General features: G+C 34.0%; 1 protein-coding gene across 3 annotated transcripts in view; it reads right to left on the bottom strand.

Moving 5' to 3' along the window:
- The window catches only part of PALLD (palladin, cytoskeletal associated protein), a 409,629-nt gene extending 394,380 nt beyond the window's left edge, over positions 1–15,249 (bottom strand). For 2 of the 3 annotated variants that reach the window (XM_032855455.1, XM_032855457.1), the window contains exon 1: positions 15,099–15,248. The gene's annotated coding sequence lies outside the window, so the exon portion shown is untranslated. Of the gene's footprint in view, positions 1–15,098 lie in introns of all 3 variants that reach the window. The other variant, XM_032855458.1, reaches the window with a different exon arrangement.
- Between the last annotated feature and the right edge of the window lie 205 nt (positions 15,250–15,454).

The following is a 15,454-nucleotide window of genomic DNA, read 5'->3' as shown; positions in this document are numbered from 1 at the left end:
AAAGTAGGAAATTGAAATAACGTCAGGTTCTCAATTTGGTCTTGGTTTGGTCTTAAACCTTTTAATTGATTTTGGACAACTGCATAGTTCTTTTATTGTATGCAGTCTCAAATTATATTTGAAAGTTAAGGTACAAATGAAACAAAACAAAATAAACCAGTAAATACAATAAGATGCATAATTGTATGTTAATATTGGTGTTTTTTTAGACCTGTCATGGAAGGCATGCTGCTGGCGGGAGGGTGGCACTCACAGGAGGAGGATACCCTCAGGCTTGCTGTGCTTTAGGTTCTTTCAATTTGTACCATGCAGGCAGCTGCAGGTATCCTCACGGTGCTCTGAAGGCAGATTCTTCCAGGTGAACTCTGACATTTATGCATGACATTTAGGCTAAACTTAAGGAAATGTTTGGTGAAGCAAGGTTTAGGAAGGTTAGCAAATACTATGAGGCATTACAGATTTCCTTCCACCTTGAAATTCAGTGACAGCTTATCAGCAGCTTGACTTTCCCAAGCAAATATTGTTTTCTATTGTAAACGTCCATGGTCACCTATTTTGTTAAACCCCTGTGGCATATTTCATTCATTCTAAGGAATCTGATGCTACTTAATTTATAGATTATTTTAAAGTGTAATTTTATGGTTTACAGCTTTTCCCTGAGTTAATATCGTTTGAATTCTGTCAGACTCTCAAGATCTACTATGAAATATGAGTTTTCATTGAACTTTTAAAATTTCATTTGTCTATCACACATTTTAACACAAGCAATTTTATCATTAAATTGTCTTGGAATTACTTTCCTAGTATTTGGGAAAATATTTATTGTTGAGTTCCTGAATATAAATATAAATATATATGATTTACAACATACATGAATGTATAAATAATAGAAAAGAGAAAAGAGAGACAAATTTAGAAATTATAAATAATATTTGTTTTTTGAGTTGCTGACTTTTGGGGATAATTATGTGAAAACTAGATCTATGGTAACTAGGAAAATCCTCTTTTTTGCCAGCAAAAAAATTCTTGTGCGATACCCCCTGCAGGATCCCTGTAAGGCAAGGCACTCTAGGTTGTTGACAGTAAAGATCTCCCTGGCTAGAGAGGAGGAAGACTTGGCATATGCATGAGAAAGAGCAGAGTCTAGTAGAAAGAATTCAATTACAAACAATACAAGCCAGCCCTGAGAATTTCTTATACAACAGCTTCCGAGTGTTGCACATTGCCTGCTTTCACAGAATGAACTATCTGATCCTCAGAATAATTGATGGGGTTATCATTATTTTTCTTCTTATTTTTATTAATTCTGCACCCAAAACGTCAGCATAAAAACATTCAATTATTTGGCTAAAGGTGAACTGTCAGGAAATGGCAGTTTTAGGGTTAAAACCTGTATTTAACCACAGTTTCCTTTTTCTGTTGGGGATATTATGGCTATTTACTTTAAGAATTTAGATAAGGGGAGAGCATATGCAATCTGTTTATGCAATTCCTTGTAGAGACATAGACAAGCTACCGTGATTTTGAAAGAAAAACTGATGCTAGAAAAAGGCTGACAGGCACTAAGGGTCACTCAGTATCCCATACCACATGAGCCAGGTACTTTATTTATTTAGAGAAGGAGAGAGTGTGTGACGGGGGAAAGGGGAGGTGGGAAAGGTCAGAAGTAGAGAAAGAGACAGAATCTTAGGCAGGCTCCATGCTCAGTGTGAGGCCTGACCGGGGGCCATGGTGGGTGGGTGGGTGGATGGTGGTGGTGGTGGTGCTGTGGGTCTGGGGAGATGGGCTAAATCTCACGACCCTGAGATCATGACCTGAGTTGAAATCAAAGAGTCAGATGCTTAACTGACTAAGTCATCCTGGCACCTGGGTGTAGTAACATTTCAACAGGCATTTAAAAATGCCTATGTATTATCTCAAAGATACAAATGTAGTGATCCAAAGGGCACCTGCACCCCAATGTTTATAGCAGCAATGTCCACAATAGCCAAACTATGGAAAGAACCTAGATGTCCATTGACAGATGAATGGATAACAATGGAATATTACACAGACATAAAAAAAATGGAATCTTGCCATTTGCAATGACATGGATGGAACTAGAGGGTATTATGCTAAGTAAAATAAGTCAATCAGAGAAAGACAACTATCATATGATCTCACTGATACAGAGAATCTTAGAAACAAGGCAGAGGATCACAAGGGAAGAGAGAAAAAAATGAAACAAGATGAAACCAGAGAGCGAGACAAACCATAAGAGACTCTTAATCTTAGGAAACAAACTGAAGGTTGCTGGAGGGGATGGGAAAGGGGGAGGGGGTGACTGGGTGATGGACATTGGGGAAGGTATATTGTGGTGAGCACTATGTGTTGTGTAACTGATGAATCACAGACCTCTACCCCTGAAACAATACAGTATATGATAATTAAAAAAATAAAAACATAAATGTAATATTAAAGAATTTATAGTTCATCATATAGGGATTTGGAGAGCAGCTGCCTAGTGGAGGAAATTTTTGTGCTTGAACTTGAAATTTGACATAAGCATTTAGCTCTGTCTTATGTTTATGTTAAAGTAGATTATTAGTCAGCTAATATCTGACCCTATTAAAGAGGCATAATGAAACTTTAGAGATGATAGATATGTCTGTTACCTTAATTGTGGTAGTGGTTTCACAGGTGCATGTGTATGTCCAAACTCATGAAGTTGTTTACATTAAATAGGTGAAGTTTTTTGTGTATCAATTTTACCTCAATAAAGTTGTTAAAAAATGGATATGTAGTTAGTAATAAATACATGAAAAGCTTGGAAGAACATGTACCAGATAATGTTGATTATCTTGTGGTAGGGCTTGGGCAGAAATAGGGTTGAGGGGTGGGACATTTAAGAAAATTTTTTGTTGTTTATTCCATATTCTTTGAAAATTTAAAAAAAAATTGAGTGATTTTACAATTTAAATTAAACATTTTAATTGATGTTTATTTTCATAATTAAACAATTTCTAAAAAAGTATAAAAACTTTGATTACAAAGGTTCAAAACTAAAGATATTTCAAAATAAAATCTACACTATGAAAACAAAAGTTAAAAATACTTAGAACTGTTTTGTTTTGTTGTTTTGGAATCACAGGAAATTCCTAGACCAAACTTCTTCCTTTCATTTTTTTTTTAATTTTTATAAAACTTTCATTTATTTATTTTTAAATTCCATATAATGAACATATGGTGTCATATTAGTTTAAGGTATAAAATATAGTGATTCAACAATTCCTTATTTTCTCAGTGTTCATCACAGTAAGTGTACTCTTAATCTCCATCACTTATTTTACCCATCCCCCACCACCTCCCCTCTGGTAACCATCTGTTTGTTCTCTATAGTTAAGAGTCTGGGTTTTTTTGAAAAACCATATAAACAACCACAAAACCAGTAAGAAAATGGCAATAAATATCTATCAATATTACTTTGAATATAAATGGACCAAATGTTCCAATCAAAAGACACAGGGTGATATAACGGATAAAAAACAAGGTCCATTCACATGTTGCCTGCAAGAGACTCATTTCAGACCTGAAGACACCTGCAGATTGAAAGTGAAGGGATGGAGAAATATTTGTCATTCAAGTGGATGTCAAAAGAAAGCCAGAGAAGCAACAATTACATCAGATAAAACAGACTTTAAAATAAAGACTGTAAAAAAAGGAAAGAAGGACACTATATAATAGCAAAAAGGACAACCCCACAAGAAGATATAACAATTGTAAATATTTAAGCACCCAACATGGGAACACCTGAATACATAAACTACTAACAAATATAAAGGAACTATTTGATAGTAACACAAATAGTAGGGGACTTTAACCCCTCACTTACATTGATGGACAGATCACCAAACAAAACCCGTAAGGAAACAGTGACTCTGAATGACAGACGAGAACAGATAGATTTAACAGATAAATTGAGAACATTCCATTCTAAAACAGCAGAGCACACATTCTTTTCAAGTGCACATGGAACATTTTCCAGAATAGATCACATATTAGGCCACAAAGCAAGTCTCAACAAATTAAAAAAGATCGAAGTCATATCATACATCTTTTATGACCACAGTGCTATGAAACTAGAAAACAACTACACACACACACACACACACACACACACACAAAATCTGGAAAGACCACAAATACATGGAGGTTATATAACATGCTACTAAACAATGAATGGGCCAAACAAGAAATCAAAGAAGAAATCAAAAAGTACATGGAGATAAATGAAAACACAATGGTCCAAAATCTTTGGGATGCAGCAAGAGTGGTTTCAAGAGCAAAGTTTATAACAACACCTGTTTACCAAGAAGCAAAAACATCTCAAATAAATAACCTCATCTTACACTAAAGGAACTAGAAAAGGAAAAACAAAACAAAGCAAAACAAAAACCCACCTGAAACCAGCCGAAAGAAGGAAATAAAGATTAGAGCAGAAATAAATGATATAGAAACTAAAACAAAACAAAACAAGAACAAAAAAAACAAAATAGACCAGATCAATGAAACAAGGAGCTGTTTCTTTGAACAGATAAAACTGATAAACCTCTAGCCAGACTCACTAAAAAAAAAAAAAAAAAAAAAAAAAAAGAAGAAAGAACTCAAACAAAGAAACAAACAATAAAAACAGTAAGAGTCTGGGTCTTTGTCTTTTTGTTTGTTTAGTTTCTTAAATTCCACATGAGTCAAATCATATGATATTTGTTTTTCTCTGACTAAATCATTTCACTTAGCATTATATCCTCTAGATCCATTCATGTTGCAATGCTGCAAATGGCAAGATTTCATTCCTTTTTTAGGGCTGAATAGTTCATTGTATATATATACCACCTTTTCTTTAACCACTCATCTATGGATAGACACTTCAATAAACAGTGGTGTATATATCTTTCTAAAGTCTTCTTGTTTTCTCTGGATAACTACCTAGTAGTGGAATTACTGGATCATATGGTAATTTTATTTATAATTCTTTGAGAATCCCTCTGTATTGTTTTCCACAGTGGGTGCACCAATTTGATTTCCCACAAACAATGCATAAGGGCTCCCTTCTCTCCATATCCTTACCAACATTTCTTGCTTACTGTGTTTTTGATTTTAGCCATTCTGACAGGAATGAGGTGATATTATGGTTTTAATTTGTATTTCCCTGACGATTAGTGATGTTGAGCATTTTTTCAGGTGTCTGTTGGCTATCTGTAGTTCTTCTTTGGAAAAATGTCCATTTATGTTTTCTGATCATTTTTGAATTGTTTTGAATCTGTTTTTTGGTGCTGAGTTCTAGAAGTTATTTATACATTTGGTATTAACCGCTTATCAAATACATCATTTGCAAACATCTTCTCCCATTTTGTGGGTTGTTTTTTTGTTTTGTTGACGGTTTCCTTCACTTACAAAAGCCTTTTATTTTGATATAGTCTCAATAATTTAATTTTGCTTTCAGTTCCCTTGCCAAAGATAACATATCTAGAAAAATATTTCTATGGCTGACATCAAAAAGATTACTGCCCATGTTTTCTTCTAGGAATTTTATGATTTTATGTCTCACATTTCACTGTTTTGCATACAGTTGTTCAGTTTTCTGAAAACTATTTGTTGAAAAGACTGTCTTTCTCCCATTATATATTCCTGCCTCCTTTGATGTAGAATAATTGACCGTATAATTGTGGGATTACTTTTGGGCTCTCTATTCTGTTCTGTTGATCTATGTGTCTATTTTTGTGCCAGATCAGACTGTTTTGATTACTACAGCTTTCTAGTACCACTTAAAATCTGAGATTGGGATACCTCCAGTTTTGTTTTTCTTTTTTCAGATTGCTTTGACTATTTGGGGACTCTTGTGGTTCTATATAAATTTGAGGATTATGAGTTCTAGTTCTGTGAAAACTACCATTGGTATTTTGGTAGGGATTGCATTAAATATGTACATTGTTTTGAGTATAATGGATATTTTAACACTTGTACTCCCAATCCACAAGCCTGGAATATTTTACCATTTGTGTTATCTTCAATTTCTTTCATCAGCATTTTATAATTCTCAGAGTACAGGTCTTTCACTTCCTTGGTTAGGTTTATTCCTAAGTATTTTATTATTTCTGGTGCAATTGTAAATGGAATTGTTTTCTTAATTTGTCTTCCTTCTATTTCATTATTAGTGAATAGAAATGCAACAGATTACTATATATTGATTTTATATCCTATAACCTGACTGAATTCATTTATCTGTTTTAGTAGTATTTTGGTTCAATCTTTTGGGTTTTCTATATATAGTATTAGATCCTCTGCAAACAGTGAAAGTTTTACTTCTTCCTTATCAATTTGGTTGTCTTTTATTTCTTTTTTGTTGTCTGACTGCTGTGGCTAGGACTTACCAGAACTATGTCGAATAAAAGTGGTGAGAGTGGACATCCTTGTCTTGTTCCTGATCCTAGAAGAAAAGCTCTCAGTTTTCTACCATTGAGTATGATGTTAACTGTGGGATTTTATATAAGACCTGCATTATGTTGAGGTATATTCCTTCTACATTTACTTTGTTGAGGGTTTTTATCATGAATGGATGTTGTACTTTGTAAAATACTTCTTTTGCATATATTGAGATAAACATATGTTTTTTGTTCTTTTTCTTGCTTATATGATGTATCATGTTGATTGATTTGTGAATATTAAACCACCCTTGCATCCCTGGAATAAATCCCACTTGACTGTGATAATTTTTTTTTTAATGTATCGTTGAATGCAGTTTGCTAATATTTTGTTAAAGATTTTTGCATCTATGTTCATTAGAAATATTGGCTGGTAGGTTTTTGGTTTATTTTTTTGCAGTGTCTTTTTATCCTTTTTGTATTAGGATAATACTGGTCTTATAGAGTGAATTTGGAAGCTTTCCTTCCTCTATCATTTTTTGAAATAGTTTGAGAAGGATAGGTATTTACTATACTTTTTTTTTTTTAAAGATTTATTGTTTTTAGAGAGAGAGACAAAGAGAGATAGCACATGAGCAGGGGAGGAGCAAGAGAAGATGGAGAGAGAATCATCAGCAGACTCCCTGCTGAGCATCAATCTCAAAGGGTCAGTCTCATAACCCTGAGATCATGTCCCCAGTCAAAATCAAGAGTCAGATGCTTAACTGATTGGGCTACCCAGGTGCCCTGATATTAACTATTCTTAAGTCTTTAGTAGAATTCACTTGTGAAGTCATTTGGTCCTGGACTTTGGTTTGTTGGGAATTTTTTCATTACTGATTCAATTTCATTGCTAGTAATTGGTCTGTCCAAATTTTCTATTTCTTCCCAGTTCAGTTTTGGGAGAATATTTCTAGGAATTTCTCCATTCCTTCTAGGTTGTCCAATTTGTTGGCATATACTTTTTCATAATATTCTCTTATGATTGTATTTCTATGATGCTGGTTTCTGTTTCACCTGTTTAGCTTCTGATTTTATTTATTTGCATCCTCTTTCTGTTTCTCTGTCTCTCTTTTGATGAATTTGACTAAAGGTGTATCAGTTTTATTGAAGAAAAAGCTCCTGGTTTCATTGATTTGTTTTAGTGGTTTTTTTAGTTTCTATTTCATTTATTTCTGCTCCAATCTTTATTATTTCCTTCCTTCTACTGGCTTTGGGTTTTGTTTGCTCTTCTTTTCCTACTAACTTTAGGTGTATGATTAGGTTATTTGAGATTTTTCTTGGTTCTGAGGTAGGCCTATATCGCTATAATGCTCCCTCCTAGAACAACTTTTGCTGCATTCCAAAGATTTTGTGTTTTCATTTTCATTTGTCTTCATGTACTTTTTTGATTTCCTCTTCGGTTTCTTGGTTAACCCATTCTCCATTCATTGTTTAAGAGCATGTTACATAAGCTTCGTGTATTTGTGGTCTTTCCCGATTTTTTTCTTTTGGAGTTGTTTTCTAGTTTCATAGTGTTGTGATTGGAAAAGATGCATGATACAATTGCAGTCTTTTTTTGAATTTGCTGAGACTTGCTTTGTGGCCTGTATGTGATCTATTCTGGAGAATTTTCCATGTGCACTTGAAAAGAATGTGTATTCCTATTTTTGGATGGAATATTCTGAATATATATGTTAGATCCATCTGCTTCAAAGTGTCATTCAAAACCACTGTGTCTTTGTTGATTTCCTATCTGGATGATTTATTCATTGATGTAACTGGGGTGTGAAAGTTCCCAACTATTATTGTATTACTATTAATTTCTTCCTTTATGTTTGTTAATAGTTACTTTACATATTTGGTGCTCCCATGTTGGGTGCATAAATATTTACAATTGTTCTATCTTTTGTTGGATGTTCTCTTTATGATTATGTGATGTTCCTTTTTGTGTGTGTGTGTTTTTTTTAGGTCTATTTTGTCTGATATAAGTGTTGTCACCCCAGCTTTCTCTTTGGTTCCATTTGCATGACAAATGTTTTTCTAGGCCTAACTTTAAATCTGCATGCATCTTTAGGTCTGAGAAGAGTCTCTTATAGATAGTATATAATTGGGTCTTGCTTTTTTATCTATTCAGTCACATGTATCTTTTGATTGGAGCATTTAGTCCATTTGCTTTCAAAGTTATTATTGATAATTTCTTCCTTTTATTAAAATAACTTTCTAGGCCCAAGGTGGAGCCACTCCTGCCTGGGGTTCCCCACTAGCATATTGAAACTTAGATAACTTTTGAGACTTGTAAATGTTCCACTTAACTAGAAACACGATCAGTCAATCCCCAAATGTCAAACCAACTCTGTGTTTTATTTGTATTTCTTTACTCTTTCTTACTCAAACAGGGATGACTAAGTGGCTCTTGCCAAGATATTTTCTATTTTTCTCTTCCTTGTTCTTCATTTTTTATCCTATAAAAGTTTTTTGGCTTTCTACCCCATTTTGCAGTTCTCCAAAAGGAAACTGTCCACTTACTAAAGTGTTTAAAGAAAACTTGTTTTATTACCTAAATTATCTAGTTTAATCATTTTTTAACAGTTTTTGTGACAAGGATGGAAACTAAAAGTGTAGGTAATGGCCTATAGGACAACAAGATGCTGCATAGGTGCCTTCTGAACCCTTTGAATTCTCTGTTCCTCTCATTGTTACTGAGGGCTGTGGGTAAGTCACTGTCAGATTTGAACTCTGACAGTGTTCAGTTGTCCCTTGTGTTCAGCTCTCTGATCCAAACTTTATTTTTAAAATGTTTATTTAAAAAAAGTATACACACATACACACAAACATGCACACATACACACAGAAAAAGCATATGTAAACTAACAAACAAATCCCAGAAAGGTTCTGGAAGTCCTGTAAAGGTTCTGGGATAGTTATATTGGGAGGCTACAATGGGTGGCAGTCATTAGGGGACTCACAAAGCCTAATGTGAGTCCACAGCATAAATTACTTGGGTTCTTGGGAAAATAAGTTAAGAAATTAGACTGTTTAGACCATCAAAACCAAAATCTAAGTAGGAACAAGTAAAAGCCATCAGGGTATCTGCCATTATAAAGATAGTTTGTGTAATGAATAATAGATCTATTGTTAATGACAACCTTATAAGCCAAAGTCTCGAAAGTGGTGGGGAGGAGTAGAGCACTTAAAAGCTGTTATTGGCACTTAGATCCTAATTCTAGGACACCCAGACTAAGATAAATTGGTCATGGAATGAGTTAGATTGATACTTGTTCACCCACCAACCTCAAGAAAATTTTGTGAAATGAGGCAATTTGAAAACACAAAACTCCCAACCCAGTGGCATATACCTCTTAGGTTTTAATTTGTCTCTGAGAGAACCAAGACTTAGCTAAAGAAATAGAATTATCAAGATTCAAAGAATTGAACACACTACATTTTGGCACACCTGCTTATTTAATGTCTAAGAACTATAGTCTTGGAAATGGTAGATATCTTAAAAAAAAAAAAGTAAAATCTTACTAAAACAACTTAGAATTACAATGGCCATTATGGGGAACATTCCAATTAGACAAGATCTTTCATATAAGAAGTGTCCTTGAAAGCAAGGACCCCAAAATCAACAAACAGAATAAGATACCTATTGTAATTGGCATGAAGAAGTCTCCAAAATGGTTCAAGATTCCAAATGATTTCATTGAAAGATTCATTGCAAAAGGCTGATGAAAATTATCCTACTTAATCTGAGTACTCAGTCTATTAATCCTCCATCTGAACCACTTTTCTACTCTGAAGAGACCACAAGAGTGTAAACAAAAGTCCAAATTATTGGCCTTGTAAGTGCAATAGACCCAAGGCTTTGCACTTTAGGCCTTTCCTGTTGTATTCTTACCGTAATCAAAACTCTGGTCTAGAAATTGATGTCTCACTTGCAATTAACTGGGACACTGGAAAAATGATTGCCCCTGAAGGTTTTGACAAGTTCTTGACACCAACCCAAATACCGCCAAGAGGGCTTCGATATGGGCCCCTCCCAGGGTTGATGGTCTCTTAAGAGATTTTCTAGTCAACTGTTACTAGTTATCCCTTAAACCACCAAGGGGAAACTGAAACTAAAGTCAATAGAAAACCTTGCAAAATTCTGGTAAATACTGGGCTACAGTTTCCACTTTAAATGTACTCACTCTGGAGCTCACAGAAAGGATTCTGGGAAAACTGGCAGAAGCTGGTGAAGAGTGAAAATTATCACCAGAATCAGCTTCCCTGGTACTCTATAGTGCCAGTCAGAGAGGAAGGTAAAATTCCTCTCTGACTGGCACAGTTTCTTACTTCCAAATCCAGACCCATTGGTTATTGACCCTTTCTCTCCCAAGGACAACTATTGCTTTTTGTTTGTTTTTTTCTTGTGTTCTGAGAATTTGGCTTGGCAACTGTCAATTTTGGGGCACCAAAAATATGGTCCAACAGAAATTTGGGCTGTACTTCAATTTGCAGCAGGGGCCTTACTGACAGTAACCAGCTCTCAACACTGTTGTGTAAGTCTTACTTTCCTTGGGCTATCTTTCGGAGTGGCTGTGGATCTTGGATCTATCATATCTTTTGCACCCTCTTTGAGGACACCTCTTGGGTCCATAATGTTGTTCAATACTGCCAGCAATATTTTCTGTTTGTCCAAGTTGAAACCCAACAAGATATTTGGGAGGATTTTTAAAGTAGTTCTATGCTGAAAAGTTGGCCAAACTGAAAGCTGATATTTAGAGCCTGATAAGAACTTTTTCAAAGGCCTTTTCTCCTAAGATAAATAAAACTATGTACCCAGAGGGAAAGAAAAACATTCCAAAGACAAACAGCTCTAAATCCAGAACTTGAGAAACTTCTGATTTGTATCTTAAAGATTCCCTATTATAGAGAAGGAAACTGAGGACAATAAAATTGGATGGGTGAATCAGTGCCTTGATATATTCAGACTCTTTGAGGAATTGAAAACAGCTGTACTACCAATTGAGAGCAACTTGTACAACTGGTCTTACAAATTCAGTCTTTGCAAGAACAGAAAAAGGCCCACTTACCCTTTTTACCAATCTCTAAACCTCCCCTATTCATCTCAAAACCCTTGTAGATATTATAAAAATTCGTACTTAGGAAACAAAAGTCCTTCTTGGAGGAATTTGTATTTTTTCTCTGTACCTTTGAGATAAAAATGCTCTGTCTGATCTCTAGAAACTGAGGCCATCTCTTTGAAACACAAAATTCAGGGAGGTAATTCTAGAAATCAGAAGAGAAAAAACAAACAAACAAACAAACAAACAAAAAAGGGAAACTGGAAAGGAGGCAAATAAAAAGTCTTAAGAGCTTTCTCCACAAACATTAGTAAAAAGTTTCAGTCATCTGAGCGGGTAACTTTATTTTATCTTCTAGAAACACAATTTAGATCCAAATTGTTCTTTTATAAACTGGTGAGTTTTGTATTATTGTACCTGTCCCATAGCTAAGAATTTTAATGCAAAAGCTATTAAGAGCTCTGTTTGCATATATCTCTGTGTATATGCATGTTCTTGTAGGTATGTTGCAGATGAAATTTTTTACCTCCAGATAGCAGTGCCAAAATTAAATTTTTAAAAAAGATTTTATTTATTTATTTGATACAGAGAGAGAGAGAGATCACAAATAGGCAGAGAGACAGTCAGAGAGAGAGGGGAAAACAGGCTCCCTGCTGAGCAGGAAGCCAGATACAGCCTGATCCCAGGACCCTGAGACCATGACCAGAGATGAAGGCAGAGGCTTAACCCACTGAGCCACCCAGGCACCCCACCAAAATTAATTTGTAAAGAGTTCTATTTAACTGGCTTAAAGAAAATTAACTGTTTTTATAAATCAACTATATTGTCAGATACAAATAAACTAACCCCAATATTTTTCAAGTTCTCATGATTGAGGACAATCTTCAGAAAAAAAAGAAAAAAGCTAGTTTAAGTTCGTTGGCTTAATTAAAATAGGAATGTCTTTAGGAGTATCAGCATTACATGTAATGGGACATACAACTTTTATTTAACCTAGATTTACAAAAAAATCAAATAATCTCATGTTATCTCTGTTACATAATTTGAAAGCAAGAATGATAACGTGATGGTGACCTACTTAATGACTCATGAAATTTTCATGAATAATCTAAACATAATTGTCAACAAGTAAATTAATTAGACATAAGATAAAAGTTTATAAATGAATTTTAAACAATCATTATGTTTTATGGTGTGTCTATTTAATTTTAAACAATAATTTTGCTTTATGGTGTGTCTACCTAAGAATAGTTTTGAAAGGGATGCCCGGGTGGCTCAGTCGGTTAAGCATCTGGCTCTTGAGTTTGGCTTAGGTCATGATCTCAGGATTGTCTCAGTGCGTTAGGCTAGTGCTGGGTGTGGGGCCCGCTTAAGATTCTCTCTCTCTGTCCTTTTCCCCACCCCTCTAAAAAATTTAAAAAAAAAATAGTTTCCAAAAACTTTTTGGTAACTTAAAACCTTAAAATTACACTGAAATAAATTAAATAATGAATATTCACTGAATATCAAATCATTTCCAAATAAAATAAAATACTGAAACATGAATAACTGAACATAAGCTTATCCACTTTTGGCTTCCTTTTACAAAGAAACTAAAAATATTTGGGTCTATTAGTAAACATGTTTTGTGCCACACTGAAAAATTTACTATGAGGAAGAATATACTTCGGGAAATCATAAAATCTATTTATAAATTTGCCAACCCACAGAATGCTAGCATAATAGTCCACAATTGCTTACTCCTTAGTTTTTACTAGAAATAAGAATTCTAAGGGTTAAGAATTCTAATTAGCATATGTCATTAAAGCCACTAGAAATATTAAGATAACCATCTCTACACAAGCAAACTAGGATGTGTATTTAGTAAGAAAAGGTATGAGGTATACAGATTGTTAAGGGGAAAAAATAATTTTGTCCTAAAGTAAAACAACTGATTGTTTCAGAATAAGAAAGAAAGAAAAAAAGGACAAAATCTGAATGAATATATACAGTTGTAGAAGATTTGTGGAAAGGAAATCTTGGGAAAGGAATATTATGTGTAGTCAAACTGGTTTAGGTTGAAATGGATTTAAAAAATGAGTTTTAATATCAAACGTATGCAGGTCAAATTTTATTTACCAAATTTATTTCACTATTCTCACATGTAACAGTTACAAATTATAGTCAGAGTTACTTTGCTCAATATTTGTTTTCCTTGCTAGAATTTAGCTAGGGCATAGCCATTAACTCCAGATAGCTGAAATTCCTGACTGGAACTCAGTTATCACAATACCCTTTGATATCCTCCACACACATATTAATAATGAAGTGGAGTTTTTTGTCTTGTCCTTACATATTTCAGTTGGTATATCTTTAGGAATACATCATGTTTTTTGAAACTTGACTAATGTTTTCCCTCTAAATTTTTTTCAATGAAGTAAAGAAATTAAAGTGGTTGTAATGTCCAGTATAATCTAGATACTTACTCTATTATGAAGGATGCTATAGGACCCCTTCAATGTTCAGTTTTAGCAATAAAACAGAGAAGCTCAAACAGAACTGAGACAAGGCCCCTAAGATATAGACCCTACTCCATATTACAATAGAATGTGAGAGGACTAATTTGTATTCTAGGAATACGTAATCACATATTTAGAGAGCATTTATTGGCTAACTAAATCTCTTACATCTTGTCCATTGTTACTAATTTGTCAAATAGTCTCTGGTATTTAAAATCTGAATAATCAAGGTGAGCTTTCAAGTTATTTGAGAAAAAAATATTTGAAAAGATATTTATTATGTAATTTCTATACATACATGTTGAAACAGATTTTGCATAGTTATCGTCAGGCAACGGACTTGATATGTGGTCACATTATTCAAATTAGAAGGTGATTCGTATTTTTAGCAAATGTTAAAAAAAAGTAATATGAGCCTCCAATCATTCTGTATTAACCTCATATATTGGATTCAAGACAATTTCATGTGTAACTTAACACACGATATAAAATCATACTGTGATATTTAAATTTGACTGTAGTTTCCCTTAGTAAGCTCTATTTTATAAATAAGCATGTAACCTTTATGCATAGATATAATTTAAAATATCTATTATAATTTAAAATACCTATTACGATCACAACAAAGATTTTAAAACTCTTTGGATTTTTAGTAAAGTTGGAAGTATAGTTAACAACTTAAAATGTTACTAAAAACTAAAGTACCTAACTTTAAGCCCTCAGTATTTAGCCTAAGTATGGGTGAGGTTCAAATTAACTGCGCTTGTATTTTCTATGAAACATAACACATAAAAATCTTGACAAATGTTGCTCCATAACTACATTTAATCCTTTTTGAATTGATAGCACCAATTTAGCATGATTAAGATTATAAGAGAAAATTCAGTTCCTTGATGGCAGAGGTAGAAATAAAGGTAAATCTTATGTATTATCTGCTTTTGGAAAGTCTACAAAATCCCCATTAGTTTTTCTCTCCAAACAACAACAAAAAAAATCAAGGCATCTTCTAAATACTATTACAATTCCAGGCAAACTGTTATATTTTCATCTTTAAGAAAAAGTTGAAAGAATGTTGCCCTAGTAGTTAGTATATTAAGAACTATCTTACAAACCTTTTTCAGTCCTTGGTTACTCTGAAGACTCTGAAAAGGTGATGGGTTTCAGATGAGCATTTCTTCTTTTCTGGGAGAGTGGACGTTGGTCTTGCCTATTCATTAAAGACAGCTTGGTCCTTGGTCACTTTGAGGCAACTGTGGCCTCAGACTTGCATCTGTCCTCTTACTCTACTCAACTATATTTGGTAACTGAACTCATGTTTCAGCAGACTGCCACGATCAGGAATTCCAGCAGTGGCCTGGGAAGCAACCCTAGGTCTGAGGACTGGGTTCTTAGAAATTAAAGGCACTAAGTGTAGAAAGAACTATATTTATAGATATAATAAACATAGGATTTACACATATCCCTCTAC

The sequence above is a fragment of the Lontra canadensis genome, unplaced genomic scaffold, assembly GCF_010015895.1.
Source record: "Lontra canadensis isolate GAN:19392208 unplaced genomic scaffold, GSC_riverotter_1.0 scaffold10, whole genome shotgun sequence".
Taxonomy (NCBI): Eukaryota; Metazoa; Chordata; class Mammalia; order Carnivora; family Mustelidae; genus Lontra; species Lontra canadensis.
Note: the sequence above shows the minus strand (reverse complement) of the source record. Positions and strands in the feature narration are given on the sequence as shown.